The sequence below is a fragment of the Engystomops pustulosus genome, chromosome 9 (assembly GCF_040894005.1).
Source record: "Engystomops pustulosus chromosome 9, aEngPut4.maternal, whole genome shotgun sequence".
Classification (NCBI taxonomy): domain Eukaryota; kingdom Metazoa; phylum Chordata; class Amphibia; order Anura; family Leptodactylidae; genus Engystomops; species Engystomops pustulosus.
In genome coordinates, this window is record NC_092419.1 from 80,139,248 (window position 1) to 80,156,231 (window position 16,984).

Consider the following 16,984-nt stretch of genomic DNA (forward strand, 5'->3'; position numbering starts at 1 on the left):
GATTGAGTGCCTGTATGTGGCAGTCCCAAAAATTGTTCAAACCAGAGGAGCAGGTAGGTGGCCCTGCAGTAAAATGGAATAGATTGAGTGCCTGTATGTGGCACTCACAAAAATTGTTTCAAACAGAGGACCGGGTAGGTGGCCCTCCAGAAAAATTAAATGCATGAAGTACTATAGCAAGAGCCAGTGGGCCCTGTCAAAAAATAGCCAGTTTCCTCTGCTTTACTGTACAAAGAGGAGGAGAAGGAGGAAAATGAGGAGGAGGAGGAGGAGTGGATCAATTATTCAGGTTGAGCTTCCTTCACCTGGTGGAGATTGGAAATTCTGAGAAATCCAGCCTTTATTCATTTTAATAAGCGTCAGCCTGTCAGCGCTGTCAGTCGACAGGCGTGTACGCTTATCGGTGATGATGCCACCAGCTGCACTGAAAACCCGCTCGGACAAGACGCTAGCGGCAGGGCAGGCAAGAACCTCCAAGGCGTAGAGCGCCAGTTCGTGCCACATGTCCAGCTTTGAAACCCAGTAGTTGTAGGGAGCTGTGTGATCATTTAGGACGATGGTATGGTCAGCTACGTACTCCCTCACCATCTTTCTGTAAAGATCAGCCCTACTCTGCCGAGACTGGGGACAGGTGACAGTGTCTTGCTGGGGTGACATAAAGCTGGCAAAAGCCTTGTAAAGCGTACCCTTGCCAGTGCTGGACAAGCTGCCTGCTCGCCTACTCTCCCTCGCTACTTGTCCCGCAGAACTACGCACTCTGCCGCTAGCGCTGTCAGAAGGGAAATACTGTTTCAGCTTGTGCACCAGGGCCTGCTGGTATTCATGCATTCTCACACTCCTTTCCTCTCCAGGGATGAGAGTGGGAAGATTTTGCTTGTACCGTGGGTCCAGGAGAGTGAACACCCAGTAATCGGTGCTGGAATAAATTCTTTGAACGCGAGGGTCACGGGATAGGCAGCCTAGCATGAAATCTGCCATATGCGCCAGAGTACCAACGCGTAAGAATTCACTCCCCTCACTGGCCTGACTGTCCATTTCCTCCTCCTCCAACTCCTCCAACTCCTCTTCTTCTGCCCATACACGCTGAACAGTGAAGGACTCAACAATGGTCCCCTCTTGTGTCTCGCCAACATTCTCCTCCTCTTCCTCCTCATCCTCCTCCACCTCCACCTCCTCCGATATGCGCTGAGAAACAGACCTCAGGGTGCTTTGGCTATCAACAAGGGAATATTCTTCCCCCGTCTCTTGTGACGAGCGCAAAGCTTCCGACTTCATGCTGACCAGAGAGTTTTTCAACAGGCCAAGCAGCGGGATGGTGAGGCTGATGATGGCGGCATCGCCACTGACCATCTGTGTTGACTCCTCAAAGTTACTCAGCACCTGACAGATATCAGACATCCACGTCCACTCCTCATTGTAGACTTGAGGAAGCTGACTGACCTGACTACCAGTTCTGGTGGAAGTTGACATCTGGCAGTCTACAATCGCTCTGCGCTGCTGGTAAACTCTGGATAACATGGTCAGTGTTGAATTCCACCTCGTGGGCACGTCGCACAACAGTCGGTGAGCGGGCAGTTGGAGGCGGCGCTGCGCTGCCCTGAGAGTGGCAGCATCTGGGCTGGACTTCCTGAAATGCGCACAGATGCGGCGCACCTTCGTGAGCAAATCAGACAGATTGGGGTATGTCTTGAGGAAACGCTGCACTATCAGATTTAACACATGGGCCAGGCATGGCACATGTGTCAGTCTGCCGAGTTGCAGAGCCGCCACCAGGTTACGGCCGTTGTCACACACAACCATTCCCGGCTTGAGGTTCAGCGGTGCCAGCCACAGATCAGTCTGCGCCGTGATGCCCTGTAATAGCTCTTGGGCGGTGTGCCTTTTGTCGCCTAGGCTCAGCAGTTTGAGCACCGCCTGCTGTCGCTTAGCGACGGCACTGCTGCTGTGCCTAGAGCTACCGACTGATGGCGCCGTGCCCACGGATGGTAGTTCGGAGGAGGAGGTGGAGGAGGGGTGGGAGGAGGAGGAGGCATAGTAGGCCTGAAACACCTGGACCGAGGTAGGCCCCGCAATCCTCGGCGTCGGCAGTATATGAGCAGCCCCAGGGTCAGACTCGGTCCCAGCCTCCACCAAGTTAACCCAATGTGCCGTCAGCGATATATAGTGGCCCTGCCCGGCAGCACTCATCCACGTGTCCGTGGTCAGGTGGACCTTGTCAGAAACGGCGTTGGTCAGGGCACGGATGATGTTGTCTGACACGTGCTGGTGCAGGGCTGGGACGGCACATCGGGAAAAGTAGTGGCGGCTGGGGACCGAATACCGAGGGGCGGCCGCCGCCATGAGGTTGCGAAAGGCCTCGGTCTCTACTAGCCTATAGGGCAGCATCTCCAGGCTAAGCAATCTGGAGATGTGCACATTAAGGGCTTGGGCGTGCGGGTGGGTTGCACTATATTTGCGTTTCCGCTCCAGCGTCTGGGGTATGGAGAGCTGAACGCTGGTGGATGCTGTGGAGGATCGTGGAGGCGACGATGGGGTTTTTGTGGCAGGGTCCTGGGCAGGGGGCTGACTAGCAGCTGACACAGGGGAAGGAGCAGTGGTGTGCACGGCCGGAGGTGAACGGGCTTGTTGCCACTGAGTGGGGTGCTTAGCATTCATATGCCTGCGCATACTGGTGGTAGTTAAGCTAGTAGTGGTGGAACCCCTGCTGAGCCTGGTTTGGCAAATGTTGCACACCACAGTCCGTCGGTCATCCGGTGTTTCCTTAAAGAACCTCCACACTTCTGAAGATCTAGCCCTCGCCGCAAGAGCCCTCACCACGGGAGCTTCACTAGTTGACAGTGGCGCTGATGCACCAGCTCTGGCCCTGCCTCTCCGTCTGGCCCCACCACTGCCTCTTCCAACCTGTTCAGGTCGAGGACTCTCCTCCGTCTCAGAAGCACTGTGTTCACCCGGCCTCTCAACCCAGCTTGGGTCTGTCACCTCATCATCCTCCGATCCCTCAGTCTGCTCCCCCCTCGGACTTCCTGCCCTGACAACAACTTCCCCACTGTCTGACAACCGTGTCTCCTCATCGTCGGACACCTCTTTACACACTTCCACTACGTCAAGAAGGTCATCATCACCCACAGACTGTGACTGGTGGAAAACCTGGGCATCGGAAAATTGCTCAGCAGCAACCGGACAAGTGGTTTGTGACTGTGGGAAGGGTCCAGAAAACAGTTCCTCAGAGTATGCCGGTTCAAATGCCAAATTTTCCTGGGAGGGGGCAGACTGGGGGGGAGGAGGCTGAGGTGCAGGAGCTGGAGGAGTGGCGATTTCGGTGACATGGGTGGACTGCGTGGAAGACTGACTGGTGGTGGACAAATTGCTCGAAGCATTGTCAGCAATCCACGACATCACCTGTTCGCACTGTTCTGGCCTCAACAGTGCTCTACCACGAGTCCCAGTAACTTCAGACATGAACCTAGGGAGTGTAGCTCTGCGGCGTTCCCCTGCTCCCTCATCAGCAGGTGGTGTCTCACCCCGCCCAGGACCACGGCCTCTGACCCCTGCAGTAGTTGGACGCCCACGTCCCCGCCCTCGTCCTCTACCCCTAGCCCTCGGGTTAAACATTTTTAAAATGAGAGTTATAACTTTATTTTTTTTTTACTTTTTTTTGTTTTTTTTTGTGTTTTTTTTTTTTTTTTGTGTTTTTTGTTTTTTTTTGAGTTTTTAAAACCAAACAATGCTATCCTATTGCTATGGCTATTTTCTAGCCAAGTATCAAAGGAAGCACAGTACTATGCCAGATGAGATGACACTGAGTTATTGCCTAATAGAAATCCAACCCCTACTGAATTTTGCCACTTCGGCCTTTGCTATGGATATGTGCGCCACTAAGCGCAGAACACAGCGGTCGCAAGTCCCACTACAAATTGCTCAGAATTGGCAAGTACATGCACTGCAGAAACTACAGCCACCAGCAGATCAACCAGAAATCAAATATATAGAACGCTACTGTAGGCTTCAAGATCAAGAAGCTGTTTGTATTCTCCTATGGCTATTTTCTAGCCAAGTATCAAAGGAAGCACAGTACTATGCCGGATGAGATGACACTGAGTTATTGCCTAATAGAAATCCAACCCCTACTGAATTTTGCCACTTCGGCCTTTGCTATGGATATGTGCGCCACTAAGCGCAGAACACAGCGGTCGCAAGTCCCACTACAAATTGCTCAGAATTGGCAAGTACATGCACTGCAGAAACTACAGCCACCAGCAGATCAACCAGAAATCAAATATATAGAACGCTACTGTAGGCTTCAAGATCAAGAAGCTGTTTGTATTCTCCTATGGCTATTTTCTAGCCAAGTATCAAAGGAAGCACAGTACTATGCCGGATGAGATGACACTGAGTTATTGCCTAATAGAAATCCAACCCCTACTGAATTTTGCCACTTCGGCCTTTGCTATGGATATGTGCGCCACTAAGCGCAGAACACAGCGGTCGCAAGTCTCACTACAAATTGCTCAGAATTGGCAAGTACATGCACTGCAGAAACTACAGCCACCAGCAGATCAACCAGAAATCAAATATATAGAACGCTACTGTAGGCTTCAAGATCAAGAAGCTGTTTGTATTCTCCTATGGCTATTTTCTAGCCAAGTATCAAAGGAAGCACAGTACTATGCCGGATGAGATGACACTGAGTTATTGCCTAATAGAAATCCAACCCCTACTGAATTTTGCCACTTCGGCCTTTGCTATGGATATGTGCGCCACTAAGCGCAGAACACAGCGGTCGCAAGTCCCACTACAAATTGCTCAGAATTGGCAAGTACATGCACTGCAGAAACTACAGCCACCAGCAGATCAACCAGAAATCAAATATATAGAACGCTACTGTAGGCTTCAAGAAGCTGTTTGTATTCTCCTATGGCTATTTTCTAGCCAAGTATCAAAGGAAGCACAGTACTATGCCGGATGAGATGACACTGAGTTATTGCCTAATAGAAATCCAACCCCTACTGAATTTTGCCACTTCGGCCTTTGCTATGGATATGTGCGCCACTAAGCGCAGAACACAGCGGTCGCAAGTCTCACTACAAATTGCTCAGAATTGGCAAGTACATGCACTGCAGAAACTACAGCCACCAGCAGATCAACCAGAAATCAAATATATAGAACGCTACTGTAGGCTTCAAGAAGCTGTTTGTATTCTCCTATGGCTATTTTCTAGCCAAGTATCAAAGGAAGCACAGTACTATGCCAGATGAGATGACACTGAGTTATTGCCTAATAGAAATCCAACCCCTACTTAATTTTGCCACTTCAGCCTTTGCTATGGATATGTGCGCCACTAAGCGCAGAACACAGCGGTCGCAAGTCTCACTACAAATTGCTCAGAATTGGCAAGTACATGCACTGCAGAAACTACAGCCACCAGCAGATCAACCAGAAATCAAATATATAGAACGCTACTGTAGGCTTCAAGAAGCTGTTTGTATTCTCCTATGGCTATTTTCTAGCCAAGTATCAAAGGAAGCACAGTACTATGCCAGATGAGATGACACTGAGTTATTGCCTAATAGAAATCCAACCCCTACTGAATTTTGCCACTTCAGCCTTTGCTATGGATATGTGCGCCACTAAGCGCAGAACACAGCGGTCGCAAGTCTCACTACAAATTGCTCAGAATTGGCAAGTACATGCACTGCAGAAACTACAGCCACCAGCAGATCAACCAGAAATCAAATATATAGAACGCTACTGTAGGCTTCAAGAAGCTGTTTGTATTCTCCTATGGCTATTTTCTAGCCAAGTATCAAAGGAAGCACAGTACTATGCCAGATGAGATGACACTGAGTTATTGCCTAATAGAAATCCAACCCCTACTGAATTTTGCCACTTCAGCCTTTGCTATGGATATGTGCGCCACTAAGCGCAGAACACAGCGGTCGCAAGTCTCACTACAAATTGCTCAGAATTGGCAAGTACATGCACTGCAGAAACTACAGCCACCAGCAGATCAACCAGAAATCAAATATATAGAACGCTACTGTAGGCTTCAAGAAGCTGTTTGTATTCTCCTATGGCTATTTTCTAGCCAAGTATCAAAGGAAGCACACTACTATGCCAGATGAGATGACACTGAGTTATTGCCTAATAGAAATCCAACCCCTACTGAATTTTCCCACTTCGGTCTTTGCTATGGATATGTGTGCCACTAAGAGCTAAACACAACGGTAGCAAGTCCCCCTGCTAATTCCTCACAAAATGGTAAAAGATGCAAATTAAAATAAAAAAAGTAGAACGTTATTGTAGCCCTAAGAAGGGCTGTTGGGTTCTTTGAGAATCACTCCTGCCTAACAGTAAGCTAATAGAACACCCTAACGCTTTCCCTGACCAGCAGCAGCTCTCTCCCTAGCGGCATCCAGAGACAGAATGATCCGAGCAGCGCGGCCAGCGGCTAGTCTATCCCAGGGTCACCTGATCTGGCCAGCCAACCACTGCTATCGACGTGTAAGGGTACCACGTCATGCTGGGTGGAGTGCAGAGTCTCCTGGCTTGTGATTGGCTCTGTTTCTGGCCGCCAAAAAGCAAAACGGCGGGAGCTGCCATTTTCTCGAGCGGGCGAAGTATTCGTCCGAGTAACGAGCAGTTTCGAGTACCCTAATGCTCGACCGAGCATCAAGCTCGGACGAGCATGTTCGCTCATCTCTAGTAAGGATGTAAAGCAACACTTGTGAATGGCCCAATCTGCTCTGTAGCATCTAGTACAGGTGAGACTGCCCTCAAGGTGTCAGCATCTATACCGCAAGTCTTCAGAGACTCCAGTTACTCCTCTGCTAGCAGTGTGCCTTGCCTAATACCAACTGGCATTGACGGATGATGTTATCCGACAGCATTTCACTCGCATGTCACTCGCAGTTCTGTCTAGGTGCCAAGGCAATGCGCAATATTTGATGACATCATCAGGCAGTGGGTCGTTAAAATTTGCTTTCTAAGGGCTCGTGCACACAAACATTGATTTTGTACATATATTAGTAATTTTTCATTGGCTAACACACGTTCTCATGTATTGCTATGGACTCATACACACACCGCTGATTTCCACTGCCCAGTCTATGAGCCGACTGTCCAGTTTGGCTTGGGCTTTCTTTTCTTGTGGCCACAAACAGACCTGTGTTCAGATAGCCTAAATCTAAGGTCTCTTAGGCTCGATACCACATCCTGTGCTAACTCAACTGCACTCCATCACTATGGTATATAAGATTCCCTCTAGAATAGTCAAAAATGTAATTTGGACATTTTGGTTAATAATCAATTTTAATTTTTGACCATGATCTAATTTGTTTTTTTTTTAATAATCTTTTTATTGAGTCGAAGATCATACATAGCAATACAGCATGTGATTTTGCATAAACTCATATTTTATATTTTTTCCTTTAACATAGTTTATCAGTAAGCATTTCTACATGGTTTATCTGCATGCGTTTAAATCCGAAATAAATAACACAAAGGAAACTAAAAAAAAATAAAAACTCTTATTACATACAAGGAACTACCTCTAGTATCCAGGGGTTTATTCTATGTCTCTTGGCGGGGTTACCCGCTTATATGACCTTAAAGGTATCTTCATGTCTAGGTAAAAACCTCTCTGTCAAGGGCTATGTGAGGTTCTATATCGCTAGAATGGGGCTAGGTTCAGTTTAAGCTTTGGGTCCCAAATCTTAAAGAAGGATTGTAGCCTAGCCTGTCTAAGCACAAATATCTTTTCATATGTACAATTCTGGCTCACCATCTCCCTTAGGTCCCGAACTTCTCATTTGGGAAGATGATTTCCAGTTTCTTGCTATAAGTAATTTGGTGGCTAATAATATGCGTTTTGTGAGTTTTCTATGGTGGTATGGGATTAATCAATAAAAACCAAAATCAATTTATTGATCAATCTTGTATTTGTTAGTAATCTGAGGGGGTGCAGAATGTGTACCATAGTCCAGGGGTCTTAGAAGCCTATAAGGCAGCGATGGCGAACCTATGGCACGCGTGCCACATGCGGCACGCAGAGCTGTACCTGTGGGCACGCGGGAGCGCTGAATGTTATTGTGGTTCCCATAGAAACCACTGCGGGGAGAAGAGAGCAGCATGATACAGCTGCTCCCACATAATAGAATTGGGCAGGGGCATAAGGATCTGGCCCTTAGATACAGGGGTCCAGCAGCTGTCACTGTTCCATGTGCTCTTTTGGGGCCCCTGAGCACAGTAATGTCAGCAGGAAGGCAGTCATTGCTCTGCCTTCCCCCCTGCTAAAGCCGGGACTCACACAGAGGGCTGGTCACCTGACCCGACCAGCCAATAGGAGAGGAGAGGAGGGAAGAGGAATCACCAGAGCCCGGGCTGCATGTAGCTGCAGTATAGAAAGGTAATAAAAAATGATATACATAAAGTGTAGCATCAGCTCATTGTCCCCTTCTCCCCTGCTATCCTGTAAATATAAACTACATCATGCAGCTATTCATATCTTTCCAGCACCCTCATATCTATCTATCTCTCTCATAGCTATCTATCTATCTATCTATCTATCTATCTATCTATCTATCTATCTCCTATCTATCTATGTATGTATCTATCTATGTATCTATCTATCTATCTATTATGTATCATCTATCTATGTATCTATCTATGTATCTATCTATCTATCTATCTATCTATCTATCTATCTATCTATCTATGTATCTATCTATCTATGTATCTATCTATCTATCTATCTATCTATGTATCTATCTATGTATCTATCTATCTCCTATCTATCTATCTATCTATGTATCTATCTATGTATCTATCTATCTGTCTATCTATGTATCTATCTATCTATCTATCTATGTATCTATCTATCTATCTATCTATCTATCTATCTATCTATCTATCTCCTATCTATCTATCTATCTATCTATGTATCTATCTATCGATCTATCTATCTATCGATCTATCTATCATCTCATATCTATGTATCTATCTATGTATGTATCTATGTATGTATCTATCTATGTATGTATCTATCTATCTATCTATCTATGTATCTATCTATCTATCTATCTATCTATCTATCTATGTATCTATCTATCTATCTATGTATCTATCTATCTCCTATCTATCTATCTATCTATGTATCTATCTATCTATCTATCTATCTATCTATGTATCTATCTATCTATCTCCTATCTATCTATCTATGTATCTATCTATGTATCTATCTATCTATCTATCTATCGATCTATCTATCATCTCATATCTATGTATCTATCTATGTATGTATCTATGTATCTATGTATCTATCTATCTATCTATCTATCTATCTATCTATCTATCTATCTATCTCATCTATGTATCTATCTATCTATCTATCTATCTATCTATCTATCTATCTATCATCTCATATCTATGTATCTATCTATCTATGTATGTATCTATGTATGTATCTATGTATCTATCTTCCCATCTATCTATCTATCTATCTATCTATCTATCTATCTATCTATCTATCATCTATCTATCTCATATCTATCTATCTCTCTCTCATATCTATCTCTCTGTCTCTCTCATATCTATGTATCTAGAAAAATTATCTATCTATCTATCTATCGATCTATCTATCATCTCATATCTATGTATCTATCTATGTATGTATCTATGTATGTATCTATCTATGTATCTATCTATCTATCTATCTATCTATCTATCTATCTATGTATCTATCTATCTATCTATCTATGTATCTATCTATCTATCTATGTATCTATCTATCTCCTATCTATCTATCTATCTATCTATCTATCTATCTATCTATGTATCTATCTATGTATCTCCTATCTATCTATCTATGTATCTATCTATGTATCTATCTATCTATCTATCTATCTATCTATCTATCTATCTATCGATCTATCTATCATCTCATATCTATGTATCTATCTATGTATGTATCTATGTATCTATCTATCTATCTATCTATCTATCTATCTCATCTATGTATCCAGTGTCGGACTGGCCCACCGGAGGACCGGAGAATCCTCCGGTGGGCCCCCGATACCTCCACTATGGCAGGGGCCTCCATCCCCATCTGGGGCCCCTGCCAGTGAGGGATAGTTCTGGTACTCGATGCGGCCGTACGCGGCCACTCGAGTACCATCTTTGAGTATTAAGCGGCCGTTGCTGTGAATGTGCGACGCGGCAGTTTTTTGTCTCGGCCCGCGTCGCACTATGACCCCTGATGCGCGGCAGCGTGATGATGCACAAACGCTGCCGCGCTGCTGTGCACCTTCTTCAGAGTTCCTCTGTCACCGGCCGACGCGGAGGACGCGGGAGCGCTGCAACAGGTAAGTGAATTTTATTATTTTTCCTCTTCTAGACTTAATATATCATAAGGGGTGGGAGTGGTAAGGGAAAACTTATAATAAGGGACTCTAAGGGGCCACTAGAAGACTATATACAGGGGTAACTAGGGAAAATATACAGTATAGAAAGGGGGCACAATATGTAATAAGGGGGGGGGGCAGGAGGTATTGCACATATACATATACAGGATAGGAGTAGTAGTAGTACTGTGCTGTGTCCATATATACAGGATAGGAGTAGTAGTACTGTGCTGTGTCCATATATACAGGATAGGAGTAGTAGTACTGTGCTGTGCCCATATATACAGGATAGGAGTAGTAGTACTGTGCTGTGCCCATATATACAGGATAGGAGTAGTAGTACTGTGTCCATATATACAGGATAGGAGTAGTAGTACTGTGCTGTGTCCATATATACAGGCTAGGAGTAGTAGTACTATGCTGTGTCCATATATACAGGATAGGAGTAGTAGTACTGTGCTGTGTACATATATACAGGATAGGAGTAGAAGTACTGTGCTGTGTCCATATATACAGGATAGGAGTAGTAGTACTGCGCTGTGCCCATATATACAGGATAGGAGTAGTAATATTGTGATGTGCCCATATATACAAGATAGGAGTAGTAGTACTGTGCTGTGCCATATATACAGGATAGGAGTAGTAGTACTGTGCTGTGCCGATATATACAGGATAGGAGTAGTAGTACTGTGCTGTGTACATATATACAGTATAGGAGTAGTACTGTGCTGTGCCCATATATACAGGATGGGAGTAGTAGTACTGTGCTGTGCCCATATATACAGGATAGGAGTAGTAGTACTGTCCTGTGCCCATATATACAGTATAGGAGTAATAGTACTGTGCTGTGCCCATATATACAGGATAGGAGTAGTAGTACTGTGCTGTGCCCATATATACAGGATAGGAGTAGTAGTACTGTGCTGTGCCCATATATACAGGATAGGAGTAGTAGTACTGTGCTGTGCCCATATACACAGGATAGGAGTAATAGTACTGTGCTGTGCCCATATATACAGGATAGGAGTAGTAATACTGTGATGTGCCCATGTATACAGGATAGGAGTAGTAGTACTGTGCTCTGCCCATATATATACAGGAGTAGTAGTACTGTGCTGTGCCCATATATACAGGATAGGAGTAGTAATACTGTGATGTGCCCATATATACAAGATAGGAGTAGTAGTACTGTGCTGTGCCATATATACAGGATAGGAGTAGTAGTACTGTGCTGTGCCCATATATACAGGATAGGAGTAGTAGTACTATGCTGTGCCCATATATACAGGATAGGAGTAGTAGTACTGTGCTGTGCCCATATATACAGGATAGGAGTAGTAGTACTGTGCTGTGCCCATATATACAGGATAGGAGTAGTAGTACTGTGCTGTGCCTATATATACAGGATAGGAGTAGTAGTACTGTGCTCTGCCCATATATACAGGATAGGAGTAGTAGTACTGTGCTGTGCCCATATATATAGGATAGGATTAGTAGTACTATGCTGTGCCCATATATACAGGATAGGAGTAGTAATACTGTGATGTGCCCATATATACAGGATAGGAGTAGTAGTACTGTGCTGTGCCCATATATACAGGATAGGAGTAGTAGTACTGTGCTGTGTCCATATATACAGGATAGGAGTAGTAATACTGTGATGTGCCCATATATACAGGATAGGAGTAGTAATACTGTGATGTGCCCATATATACAGGATAGGATTAGTAGTACTGTGCTGTGCTCATATATACAGGATAGGAGTAGTAGTACTGTGCTGTGTCCATATATACAGGATAGGAGTAGTAGTACTGTGATGTGTCCATATGTACAGGATAGGAGTAGTAGTACTGTGCTGTGTCCATATATACAGGATAGGAGTAGTAATACTGTGATGTGCCCATATATACAGGATAGGAGTAGTAGTACTGTGCTGTGCTCATATATACAGGATAGGAGTAGTAATACTGTGATGTGCCCATATATACAGGATAGGAGTAGTAATACTGTGATGTGCCCATATACACAGGATAGTAGTAGTAGTACTGTGCTGTGCCCATATATACAGGATAGTAGTAGTAGTACTGTGCTGTGCTCATATATACAGGATAGGAGTAGTAATACTGTGATGTGCCCATATATACAGGATAGGAGTAGTAATACTGTGATGTGCCCATATATACAGGATAGGAGTATTTATTAGGACTTTTATATAAAATATTTGATAAGAGGAGCACTAAACAGAAGAAGAATAACTATGGAGAGCATTATTTAAAACATACTAAGTAGGAGCACTGTAAGACTGTATAGATGAAATGATTAATTGGAAATGATATATTATGTACCCTGTTTCCCCCAAAATAAGACATCCCTCGAAAATAAGACCTAGTAGAATTTTATTCAAGCTCAGAAATATAAGGCCTGCCCTGAAAATAAGACCTAGTGGTAGCCATTGCAGCGGGCCCCCTCATGTCGTACATTAGTATTAGTAGATTATTTAGATGCTGCAAGAGGTTGTGACATGCGGGAAGAAATAATGGGACAAAATCTCTGACTGTTGCGTTGCAAATGTGATACAAGTAGCTACCAGGACAAGAAGGGGTCAATTATGGATAGTGTTATTGTTAAACATGCAAGACTGGAGCCAATAATTCCAATAGAAATGGAGTCACAAGAAATCCCGCATGAAATAAGTTTGGAGGGTTATAAGGATGTTAGAGAAGTTGATTTTTTTTGTCCAGCAATAAATTTGAATTATTTTTCATGGATAAGAAATCCCCTGAAAATAAGACCTAGCGCCTGTTAAGGAGTAAAAATTAATATAAGACACTGTCTTATTTTCGGGGAAACAGGGTAATTAAAGGGAATTATGTCCAATTTAATTTATTAGGTGTATCATATTATTTACTCAGGGGTGTGTATTGTAATATATTGAGGAGGGCATTGTAATATTTGATTTATGGAGAGGGGGCAGTATGGGTTTTTGTAATGGGGGTATATTTTATATTTTTGAGCACAGTGGGGTCAGTTGTGTTCTGAGTGGTAAATATTATTTAGGAGCACAGAGTAGGACATTGTTGACATTATGCTGTAGTGACGGTGATACTTTTAGTTCCACAGTGTGGAGATGTGCCTCACAGAGATGAAGGTATCTGGTGGAAAATTCTCTATTGTCAAGAAAAAAAAGGGAGAAGTCGTCCTGCAGTTCAGTACCCAAAGGAGAAGAATCCCACTTCTGAGTCTGGTAACTGTAATTGTTAACTATCTAGACTATTTCTATAATGTCAGTACCTAGTTTGTTATTCTTATTGGTAACGTAGTGCTAAGCACAATGCAGCCACTGTGAACTCCGGGAATATTTCTAGGCAGCGGTATGGTGGGCCCCCAGAATCAATTCCTCTGGTGGGCCCCAGGCACCCCAGTCCGACCCTGTATGTATCTATCTATCTATCTATCTATCATCTCATATCTATGTATCTATCTATCTATGTATGTATCTATGTATGTATCTATGTATCTATCTTCCCATCTATCTATCTATCTATCTATCTATCTATCTATCTATCTATCTATCTATCTATCTATCTCATATCTATCTATCTCTCTCTCATATCTATGTATCTAGAAAAATTATCTATCTATCTATCAGGGCCCACTGGTGTCTTGTTACACCACTGGGATTGGGGTCACGTATCAAGGTCAGCAGACCCCTATATGTGACATATGACATAGCTATAAATAAAATACATCAATATTAAAATGGGGCAATTCTCTCTATAATGCTGGTTATCAGCTGCAGGTGTACCTGAGCTCTGCCCCAATCCTTCCCCTGAACAGTATACAACAGTTTTAGGCGAGCAGCGGACAACAGTACACTGCCAGGATTTTTTAACGTTTATTACAGAAGTCCCTATATTAAACACCTATGTGGGTTTTTTTTTTAATTTTTGTCTTGGCACTTTGCTATAAGTAAGTTGGGTTTGAGTTGCATTTTGGGCACTCGGCCTCTAAAAGGTTCGCCATCACTGCTATAAGGTGTCTCCTAACCAGAAGTTAGGCAGTCTAATACAGACTTTGCAGCAGCTTTTAAGTAAATATGTAAGTTGCCTATGTCCCATATGAAGTAAACGTGGAGGTTAAGCTGAAGAATCCTGTCCTATAAAGGTCTTTCTAAAGAAAATCTATAACCTGCGAGGTCTATACACTGTCTATTGCACAGTTTCACCGGAGGAGAGGGCACTTCCAATAAGGACCTTCTCTGGGCCTGGCAGTCACACCCATGGTGCACGGAAATTCTTATTTGCTTGTAAATAACAATGGAGATTTCTCTGTGTTAAGGTCACAGATTCTACCATCAGTTTGACTGATGATAGATGTCCAGCATTACATGCCCGCTTCTTTATGTTAAGTGGAACTGTTAGTAGTATATAAAAAAGGACATATTTGCTAAAAAAATAACTTTTAAAATATAAGTAAATGAGACGGAGGCCTCTTGCCATTGCCGGATTTTAATTTATGCACCCCCCCTTTCCCCGGTTGGGGAGCAAGGAGAGAGCACACGCCCCGGCTCTCTGATTTCACCGGCCGACTCCTACCAGGAGTAGGAGGTAGGATAACAGCAGGGGGGGGGGGGTCATACATAAATTAAAGCCCGGCGATGCTGAGAGCATTCAGGTTAGGTCAGTCTGAGCACCTCAGCTTCATTTACATATTTTTTAAGTCATTTTTGTGGCAAAGAAGCCCTTTCTTTATGCACTAAAAACAGTTCCAACAGTGCACAAAGAAATGGACACGTAATGCTGGACATCTACCATGAGTCAAACTGATGTTACACTTCCGTTGCTTAATTTTGTCTAAGGTTCATCACTTCACACATTTGGACTTTAACCTACCCTCAGGTATAACTTGGCAAGTTAGAGGTTGGCTACAGACGAACATCCTCTATCTGTTTCAGGAATGGTATATCCTAGCTAAAAATGCTTTCTAGTTCTGATGACTTTTCCCTCATCGGAAGTTCAATACAATATTGTACAGAAACATCCACAAATTACTCTTTTTATTTATGTCCTCTATAAAGCATCAAAATAAAAAAGTAGAAAATTTGGCAATAAACCCAACATAAGCTATAGACAAAGTAACAAATAAGTACAGTGACAACAGCTGCTTTAAATAACAGGTTGCATTTTCTTCCTTTAAAAGCAGGAATATGGTCTTAAAATGATATCATGATCCAGCTTTGTTCCCCCGACATTACTATGTTATTTCTTTCTCAGAAATCCCCAAAGTTGAATGAGCTGTTGATGACTTCCTCTCTCTGGCTTCAGAAGTTTCGGTTACAGACCATTTGACTTTATCCCAGGATGCTGTTTTTTCTTCTGTTTTCGGTAAATACTGACTGTTTGTCTTCTACGACACTGGCCTCGCACACAACGCAGCGCCTCACTCCTAAACTGCTGATCATGTCATTTCACCACTTGAGACATCATAATACTAACGGCTGGGAATCTCAAATGTGTTTACTTTGCATACTAAAAGCAAACTCTTCCTCTAAAATAGCTTATTTTTCCCTTTAGCCCCAATTTCATTTACTTTGATGAACCCTCTCCAGTGACTTGTCCAAGGTCTTGGATTTTAACCAGATAAACCCACTTCAAACACATCTTTTTTGCAAGTTTTGCAGAGCTGTGCAGTATCCTGGACTGGTGTAACCCTTATCATGGGGCTTGTAAAACAGCATAAAGCAGAACCATTTCCATCCATGATCAAGGTAGTAACTGTTTGTCATTTTGCATAATTCAATCAAGAACACAATATGTTAGGACTTTTGCAGGTAACAGGCACCATATACACTAGATTCCTTTTGCCCAAATTATTGTATGGCCAGCATGGCATTTAACATGAATTGACTTCATAAGCAGATATTGTAGGAAAATGGGTCAGGAATGTCAAAGTTGACGGAAATCTAGTAAAATTTTATTACCTACTCCCTATTAGGTACACATGCATGCTAGGCTCAGATCCTATATATAGCAGAGGTCCCTGTATGGAACCAGTACAACCCTACTCTTTGACTTCAGTCTGTCAGTAATCTAAAATTATTCTCCTCTTTAAGGCTTATACAGGTGTTTTTGCTGTCTGTCGAATTTGCTGCATACAAACCCATTTGGTCTGTTTGCATATCCATTGGTTTCCGCATATGTGTGAACTGCGATAAAAAATTTATCTCACCATCTAACCACGGGTCAGTGGGTCCACCAAAAAAACTTATGCACACTATTGACATTTTCACAAATGATACTAGGCAGGCGGTAGGTAGATTACAAAGTCCATCTTTTTTTTCCATTCACAAAAAAAGGTTACACACAGTAGATATGGAAAGTATTTTGACTAGAGATGAGCAAACACTAAAATGCTCGGGTACTCGTTATTCGAGACGAACTTTTCCCGATGCTCGAGTGCTCGTCTCGAATAACGAACCCCATTGAAGTCAATGGGAGACTCGAGCATTTTTCAAGGGGACCAAGGCTCTGCACAGGGAAGCTTGGCCAAACACCTGGGAACCTCAGAAAAGGATGGAAACACCACGG

General features: G+C 43.5%; 1 long non-coding RNA gene across 2 annotated transcripts in view; it reads left to right on the forward strand.

Annotated features, from left to right (window-relative positions):
* Positions 1 to 16,138, forward strand: part of LOC140077930 (uncharacterized) — a 35,037-nt gene extending 18,899 nt beyond the window's left edge. The window contains exons 1-3 of one of the 2 annotated variants that reach the window (XR_011849855.1): positions 8,351 to 8,404; positions 13,510 to 13,641; positions 15,671 to 16,138. This is a non-coding gene — a long non-coding RNA (uncharacterized lncRNA). Of the gene's footprint in view, positions 1 to 8,350; positions 8,405 to 13,509; positions 13,642 to 15,670 lie in introns of those variants that run through there. The other variant, XR_011849854.1, reaches the window with a different exon arrangement.
* The last annotated feature ends 846 nt before the right edge of the window (positions 16,139 to 16,984 follow it).